Source organism: Amaranthus tricolor, chromosome 6 (assembly GCF_026212465.1).
Source record: "Amaranthus tricolor cultivar Red isolate AtriRed21 chromosome 6, ASM2621246v1, whole genome shotgun sequence".
NCBI lineage: Eukaryota > Viridiplantae > Streptophyta > Magnoliopsida > Caryophyllales > Amaranthaceae > Amaranthus > Amaranthus tricolor.
This window is the reverse complement of record NC_080052.1, coordinates 14,160,638-14,170,103: the sequence shown is the minus strand read 5'-3', so window position 1 is coordinate 14,170,103 and position 9,466 is coordinate 14,160,638.

Below are 9,466 nucleotides of genomic sequence, written 5' to 3'. Positions count from 1 at the left end.
TTTTAAAAGCTCGACATCTTATCCTTACAATAGGGATGTCCTAATGTTCATTCGATAAAACTGTTCTTTTAGCTTTAAAGGAATACCTCAATCACAAAATATTCTAATAGTCAATCTTCATTTTTGTCACTCATACTTAATTCTATGCGTTACATGATGTTGTATGTCTTCACCACAATGAAATATGGATCCAATGTATTTAAAGTATCCAGTTGGAGCGATTTCTAAATCTTTTAACATCATATAGTGTCTATTGCCATGTCCTTTGTGCTAAAATTATACATATGTACTCCATCTTACATTGTCTTAAATTTAAACCTTGTGACTCCAAATCTTGTTTCTATTGTTCTAACTAGCATTTATCACTTCTCTGATCTCATAACCAAAACAATGTACTTAATAAACTATATGCACTAAAAACTCTCTTTAGTTAATAGTTCAAAAAAATTATTATAACATTAAAACTTGAACCATGAACCTCAAGTTTTATATCTACTACTTTGGCCACTAAGTTTACAAGATTTGTAATACTTAATAAACCCTCATATAATTTATTACTCCCTCAATCCTTTTTTATTTTTCAAATGGGAGAAGATTATTATTAAAAGAAAAAAATATTGAAAATTAAGTAATCTTGAACCACCGATATAAAAAACTCCGGATGGAGAAAAAGCCATTGGGACATGACCAATAACAACCAGACCACCCAAACAAAAAGCATGCAGACTAAATTCTCTTAAGTGATGATAATTCAAAACACATATTAATTTAAACAATAAATTAAGTGATTATATTTAGTTGTTCAAGTATGTCCAAAATCATATTAAATATTAATTTAGATGAAGTTATATTTAACTTTTGAATTTAAAATTAAGCTTTTGGTAAGATCATTTTTGAATTTGAATTAAATAAATGTATGTTCAAAACGTTGAAATAATTGAATTATTTTTGAGTTAAACGTGTGCTCAAGATATTTAAATAGTTGTTTAAATTACACGTTTGCGTTTAAATTTTAAATAAATAAGTTTTTTGTAATTTAAATTATATTACACGGTTTGTACTTGAATCTTTGAATTTAAATTAGTTGTTTTGAAATTAAACTATACTTATTAAAGACTTTCCTATAAATAAGATGGTAATTTAAATTGACACTAAAAATAGGACAAGACAATTTAAATTAATGCTAAAAATAGGAATTAATTCACTAGTGAAAAAAACCCTCATTTGCTGCGGTTTTTTGGCCATAATTTGCTGCAGTTTTGGCCCCAAGTAATAGTGTTGTGTGTCATGTTTCGTGCAAAAGAAACCAAGTTTAAGATACTTTATGCGTGAAAGTCAAAAAAACTTAAAAACCCATAAAATCGAATTTGTGTACCTTTAATGCTGTCTATTTCGAAAATGCGGCTGTGGATGTAGATCCCATTTGTCCACGCATTTTCTTCACAGTGCTGAAACAAATGGGAAAAGTAATACTATATATATATATATATATATATATATATATATATATATATATATATATATATATATATATATATATATATATATATATATATATATATATATATATATATATATATATATATAACACTTAATTAAATCAAATTGGAAAAATAATTAATATTACGTATGCATTCAACAGCGCTTTGAACTTTGTGTTGCGAGGTGGGCTTTGTGGTTTTTGTAATGAGTCGAAGACGTGCACAATGTTTGTTAAAGGAAAAATGACCAAAAGTATCCAATGCAAACTACCAACGCAAAGTTAAAATCAACAAATTAGACATTATGTGAACTTAAAAATCAAAAGATAAATTCAATTTCAAAAATAAAACTTACACTTCCACATATGAAGCCAGAATGAACGTGTGTTTAGATGCAACGGAATTAGACAAAGAAGTCTCAATGTATGCTCTGACGTCATCTGGATCATTTACAAATTTAGTACCCGAAATCAACTCAGGACAAAACCATCCAATTTTTATTGGAGGTTCGCAAGAATTTAGCTCCTCGTAAGCCGCACTAAACTCACGAATAAGAAAATTTTGTCAGTAATTCGGTTATTAAAACAATTAAACAACAATGCCTAACTTGTAAGATAATGAACATCACCTCATGTAGACATGGATAAAAGCTATGTTCAACATCTCTCCTCTCAAAAATTGCCCAATGTCACTAGGACCAATAATTACAAATGGGCTCTTTAAAAAGCAGAATTGTTCCTTCAGCAGGTTTAGAATGATTGGGTCCTCCTCACTTATGCAAGATGCACAAGTGTGCAGCCATTTGCAATCTTGAGAGAGATCTTTTAGCTCCGCATCAGTCAAAATTGGAGTGCTTGGCATCGACTTTGACCCAGTCGACCCCTTTGCTGAGGAACCGATCTCTCTCCAAGATCCCTTTGGACTCTTTTGCTATTTCAATTTATACAATTAATTAGTGTAAGCATGTAATTAAAAAATTAAAAATAAATAAGGTACAAATGATTGTTACCATGTTAGTGAATCGGACCCAAGCATATGACCATGTGACGAAACTACCTAGGGCATCTGATAGTTTCTCAAGGCTCCATTCTGGCATTGGAATCGGGAGTGAGAAATCTTCAAACCCCTTTAGAATAGTTTCCACGGTCATACTGATGTGGCCACTTGTAATAGGCATCGAATGCACTGTTTGGCCCTCTTTGGTTGGCTGGGCCACACCATATGCAACCTCAGTTAAGTCGCCATCACTAGCAACACCTAACTGAGGCAGCAAAAGAGAACAAGGAGTCGCCTTTTGAAAATTGTGTCGTTTAGTATAATAAGCATCATAATAAAATGTTAAAACGCGTTGCAATTTAAATTAATAAGTGCTTATATATTTAAAAACTATGTACCTGTAGCACTGGCTCCGGATTTTGAGCAACGGAGTTTATGGTCTCCGGTGTGGGGTTTTCCCTTTCAGGGGTAGCAATGGGCTAGGGTGCTACGGGGTTAATGGGCTCGGGTGTTGGCTCGACCGAAGCATTAGAATCCTCATGGTGACTTTCCTGATCCCTGACAATCAGGTTTGCCAAGTCAACAATGGGTGCTCCCATCTTCTACAACACGAGTGCCAGTTTGGCGAGAACGTCCTTCGTAATTTCTGCTCGGAGGGTTGCTACTTCATCAGCTGGCATCGTTCGGGATTGAGTAGCAACACACTCTTTGCCGAATGCCTTCTGTAACCCCACACGGACGCCTCCTTTTCCGACTACCCGCCCACTGTGGTCTTTCCCTAAGACCATATGCAATGCGTCAATATTGCCTCTTGGGGTGAACTCCCCCGTAGCTTTTTTTTCCTTCCAGCCCATCTGTTCAAATAAAAAGTGACATATATAACAATTAGTATAAGTAACTCAATGCCAAAGAATACAAAACAAATCAAGAATATACTTAATAATTTCAAAACTCACCACAGCATCAGCAATCTTCTTCGTTCCCGGATCATTAATGGTAAATTTACCACTTGCATCTCGGGAATGAAGCCCGCAATACCAATTTCGCACCTGATCTCCAGCAGGAGTATTCACGGATGCGGAGGTAGTCATAGATGAAGGCGTGAATGAACTTTGATTGGGGTATAAACCCGCATCTACCCACTCTTCTCGGACCTCATCGTACGTTTTTTGGCCCAAGCGATGGTAAAACTTTATTTTGCTTGCTGATTCAGAAGCTTTACCACGCTTTTCCTAATTAATCAATAGAAATCAAATGTCATATAATAGTTTAATGACTGAATCAAAAGAAGTAAATTCAAATCAAAAACTATAATATAATATGAAATACTTACAACTTCAATGGGAGTTGTTCTTTTGGCAACAAAAGCCTCCCATTCCCTCTTCGATATGTGACCCCATATTTCTTAGGGCATCTTCGAAGGTGCTTGCTCTCCACCTTCGTTTCCCGTTTTGACCTTTTTGGTTGTACGGGCACGCTTTTTCGTGATCCAGCCAGTTACTAGCTTGGATTTGAAATCTCTGAATCTTTCAGCAACAGCTGAAAGAAACACATTCTTCTTCTCCTCATCGCTCTCGATGTGAAAAAGATTCTACAAAAAAAATTATATTTATTAGTTTCAATTAAATTAGTTTTAAAATGAAACTAAATGAATAAAAATAGTAAAGTTGCTTATCACAGTAGCATTCCATAGAGAGTTCTTCAAACCCTCTGGAACCTCGTTCCATGCGTGCAATATGGAAATCTTGCGGATACATAGGCCCACTTATTTTCCATATTGCCTACGCCATTTTCCGCAAGGTTGACCCAATGCATTGTATTCCAAATGCATGGGTTCTATGACTTTGAGGTTTTTCGTAGGACCTCGCCCTTTTCTTTTCTTACTGGTAGTGGGAGCATCCATTATTAGTGGGGCGTCTTCAGTCTCAAAATTCAAGTGGTTGAGCGTCTTTAGCCATACGCTCGTATCTCACAATTTGGTCCTCTTCAGTGTCGTAACTATGATGCTCATTATCCAAGGTCTCAATCTCGGGGACAATTTCGTCTCTGAATAGATGTATTGTATATCAGTACCTAAAAGAGTATGAATAGAAATATATTAGAACACAAGCTAAGTAATTATAAGAATATGACTATGATTTACAATTCTAATATGTTCAACACAATAATATATACCAAATAGTGTTGTGTGCAAAGTTTCATGCAAAACAAACCAAGTTTGAGCTACTTTATGCGCGAAAGTGCCAAAAAAACTTGAAAAAGCTTAAAATCGCAACTTACCAAGTAATATTAAGAATATGACTATGATTTACAATTCTAATAGCTTCAACACAATAATATATACCAAATAGTGTTGTGTGCAAAGTTTCATGCAAAAACCACGTTTTAGCTACTTTATGCGTGAAAGTGCCAAAAAAAAACTTTTAAAAGCTTAAAATTCATACCTTGTGAATCACTTAATTCAAATATATTCCTTCCGTGTGATCTACACGCATATAACCAACAACTACATCATCTACATTATCTTGATCCACTGATTTTGGATTAATAAAGGGAGGGGAGTCTTCAAAATCTTCATATTCTTCCTCTTCCTCAACATCACCTATACCAAGGATGCTTCTTTTTCCCGATACAACAATAGACCATTTTTTATCAGACGGGTCTACAATGTAGAATACTTGCTTGGCTTGTGTGGCTAGTATGAATGGCTCCTCACTATCACGCAAACGAGCTAAGTCTACAAGAGTGAATCCACAAGGGTCGTCATTTTTTATGCATCGTCGATTATGATCTACCCACTTACATTTGAAAAGACCAATATTAAAAGTAGAGTAGTCAAGCTCCCATATTTCATATACCCGCCCGTAGTATACCAATTTAGCATCAACCGACGCTTGATCCTTCGCACTCGCGTAAAATGTAGATGACGCCAAAATAGTATCTCAACTATTCTGTAGATAAGATGACTTCTTGTCTTGACCCTTAGTCCAAAATGTGAAGCCATTGACATCGTAACCCTCGTATTTGTTGACATCATCACGAGGACCAAAAGCTAACCATTTAACAATTTTGGATACACCCTTGAGTTCTTCACATACTACTCGATTATGAAACCAATTAAAAAACGTCTTGTTATGCAACTGCATCAATGCCCTATCCCCTTTAGAAGGATGTTTTGTGCGCAATATATCAAAATGCTCACTCAAAAAAGGATGAACTTCCGGAATATGATGCAACACATACAAGTGTGCTTGTAGAAGGCTGTCTCGAGAAGGTGTGACCGATTTGGAGCCAATTGTTCCTTTTCCCTCAAGCCTTCCTTCATGTCTAGAGGTGGAAAGTCCAATAGGCTTTGCCATGGCCAAATACTCGGCTATAAAGTTACTAATCTCATCGCTCACAGTGCCTTGAATCATACTCCCCTCGGGTTGTGCTGGATTCCTCACCTTGTTTTGTAAAACAACCATGTGTCTTTCAAAAGGATAACACCACCTTAAAAAAACTGGACCCAAAAGCTTGATCTCACGAACGAGATGGACAATAAGATGAACCATTATGTCAAAGAAAGAAGGTGGAAAATACATCTCAAACTTGCATAAAGTTACAATCACGTCGAGTTGAAGAGCATCAAGTTTAAAGGGAATAAGAACTTTACTACAAATTGTGTTGAAGAACGAACATAGCTCGGTAATAGCATATTTCACATGTTTTGGCAGTATTCCATGGATTGCAATTGGTAAGAACACTTGCATCATTACATGGCAATCGTGAGATTTCATGCTTCCCAACTTCAGCTCACCATTTAGGCTCACAAATCTCTTCATGTTGGATGAGTACCCAGACGGAACCTTAATGCCATACTAAGACTCATAAAATGTCCGCTTCTCTGCATTGGACAATGTGTAGCAAGCTGGAGGCAAATGAACTTTGTCATTACTCATCTTCTTCTTATCGCCCTTTCCCTTGTTACTGCCACCAACTTCATCAGCTCTATTTATTTTCTTACTCACCTTAACATATGCCGACAACTCCGGACGAAGACCCTTACATTCAAACCAATCTTGCACGACCCTAACATTCTTTGTCTTACCCGGAATGTTCATGAGAGTCCCGAGTATGGCATCGCATACATTTTTCTCTGTATGCATAACGTCAAGACAATGCCTAACCTGTAGATCTCTCCAATATGGAAGCTTCCAAAAGATTGATTCTGTTTTCCATAATCGGTCTTCACCCCCTTGCACTTGCCCTGTTTTACCAAATACAGTCTCAACTCCCTTAACTTGTTCATAAACCTCATAACCAGTCAACGGTTGACGAGCCACACGATCCTCAACCTCCCCGTTGAACTTCTTCTTCTTCTTCTTCTTCTTCTTCTTCTTCTTCTTCTTACGATATTGGTGATCTCGTTGGAGGAACTTTCGATGGTGCATGAATATGTGTTTGCACTTAGGAATCCACGTGCAAAGGCTTTTGAGAAGCCTCTGTCAACAAGTCAAAAACACGAGGACGTTTTCCTAACTCATCCTCGACTCCCTCCATCATCTCATCAACACGATCCACATCCTCATCGACATTCTCTTCATCTGTCTCATACCCATCAACATGATCCACTACATCCTCATTGACATCGGTCACATTATTGACGTCCTTAACAACACTTTTCTCTTTATAAACTCCCTTCTCACCATGCCAAACCCAAACATGATATTGAGGCCTAAACCCACGTCGAAGTATGTGCTCCCTAAGGATATAAACACTATCTACCTTTGATACATTGCCACAAGTGACACATGGGTAATAAAAACCAACTCCCCCCGTCCTAACTTGATGTTCAACCGTAATACTACAAAATTCTAATACGCCACCAATAAATTCCGACGATTCAATGCTTCCATACATCCAAGAACGATCTTTTCTCATCCTAATTAGTGTGATTAATTAATTCAAAACAAAATTAATACACAACTTTTAACATATATACTTAACGAACTCTAATTAACCACAAAATTAAGTAATAATCATTCATTTAACCCTAATTAACCCAAATACTAATACAATGTTTTTTAAACTGTCCAAATGATGTTTATTGTACTAACCATAATTAATATTCATACATATTAACAACATATAAAAACAATAAAAATAAAATCACATTCATAAACTTGGACAACTAATTAACATTCATATCAATAACTCATTCATTTAACCATAAACTAAACTAATTAAACCTAATTTACAAACTATAAAAAAAATAATGATAAATTTAAAACTTAAAAACCACAACTACATACACATTCATAAATAAAATGAAGAAATTACTTACAAATATAACAAAACATGATATATATGATAAATTTAAAACTTAAAAACAACAACAACATACACATTCATAAAGTATGACAAATTTAAACTTAATTAACAAAATCAAAATGAAATAAATACCTTGAATTTTCGTGGGTTTTGGTTGGTTAGTGTATAACCTATACAAGGAAAAAAAAATTTGTATAAAAAAATCTAAGCGCCCAACATACACAATTAATGAAGCTTGAACAATAATGGGTTTGAGAACTAAGCTTTAAAAAATTATACCTTGAAGAAGAGCAAGAAATAAGCCCAAATTTCGTGGGTTTAAGAAGAGCAACAACAATGTGTACAGTCGGCAGTTTCAAGAAGTAGATGATGAAGAAGAGCAATAAGAAGTACAAGAATGATGAAGAAGAACAAGAACAAAAAGATGATGAAGAAGAGGAATTAAAGACAGTCGTAATTGAACAAAGATGATGAACAAGAAATAACTGCAGGTTTTTTAAGAGGGTTTTGAAAGAGTGCAGTGCAACAGTCATAATTGAACAATGAAACAGAATCATAACACTACTGCATGTGTATGTTTTAACATTATAGTATGGCGGGTTTTTGAAGAAGCAAATGCTGCGGGCAAGGGACAAACCGCAACAATTGAGTGAAGCAAAATATTATTTGCTGCGGGTGGATGAAAAACCGGAGCAATTGAAAGAGCTATTTACTGCGGGCTCTAGTAAAACCATAGCAATTAATAGTCCAACTGAGTATTTGCTGCGGGCCCTTGTAAAACCGCAGCAAATAATTGATTTTTTTTCTATATTATTTTTGCTATTTAATGCTGCGTCTAATGAAAACCGCAACAAATAAGATTTTTTCCACTAGTGATTTTGAATAAAATTTTACACGTTATATTATCTAGTTTTGCTGAAGTATTCAATATCTTGTATGAGTTCTTACGTGGCAATACAATAATGGTTGATAATGACAAAATACAACACACGATGACGTAATTATATGAGCTGCCAGTGCAACGTTAGTTTGAGTTAAAGTTCAAGATCTTGAAGACTGGCACAGATTAACCAGATCAACGAAATTGACGGATGAAGCTTTCTTGCTCTTCAAGGATATGTTGAGGCGTGACATATATAAATACAAGGCTTCGTTCAAGGATTAAGTTTTTCACCTCTTCTTACAATTTTCTCTCTTGTTGAATTAAGATCTAATATTCTCTAAACTTTCAAACAGAGTTGTAATTCTTAGTTCATCTAGCTCTTACAATTTGTAATAGGATTTAGTGTTAAAAAGAGTTAGAATTTTCATTGATTATACGCCTAACCTTAGAATACTTTTAAAAGTGTTCAACTTGTAATCTCTATTGTGAGATTGGGATGAACTTGTAAGATGTTCTTCAAGGGGAAGAACATGTGAGAGAAGATAGAGTGATCTTCTAGGTTGTCTTAAAGTTCTTTAATAAAAGGCGTTGAATCCTACGGGTTGGGTTGGAATAGAACCCTTAGGCGGGGAGTAGGTTGTTTAGAACCGTACCTCGTTAACATATCGTGTACTATTGTTTAAGTTTATTTTTACACATACGTTTTAGTTTTATCAATCGACCAAAAATTGTTCCAGAAAACGGTTTTGAAATGTCACCCAAGCTCTTGAGCTAATCTTTCAGACAAAAACTT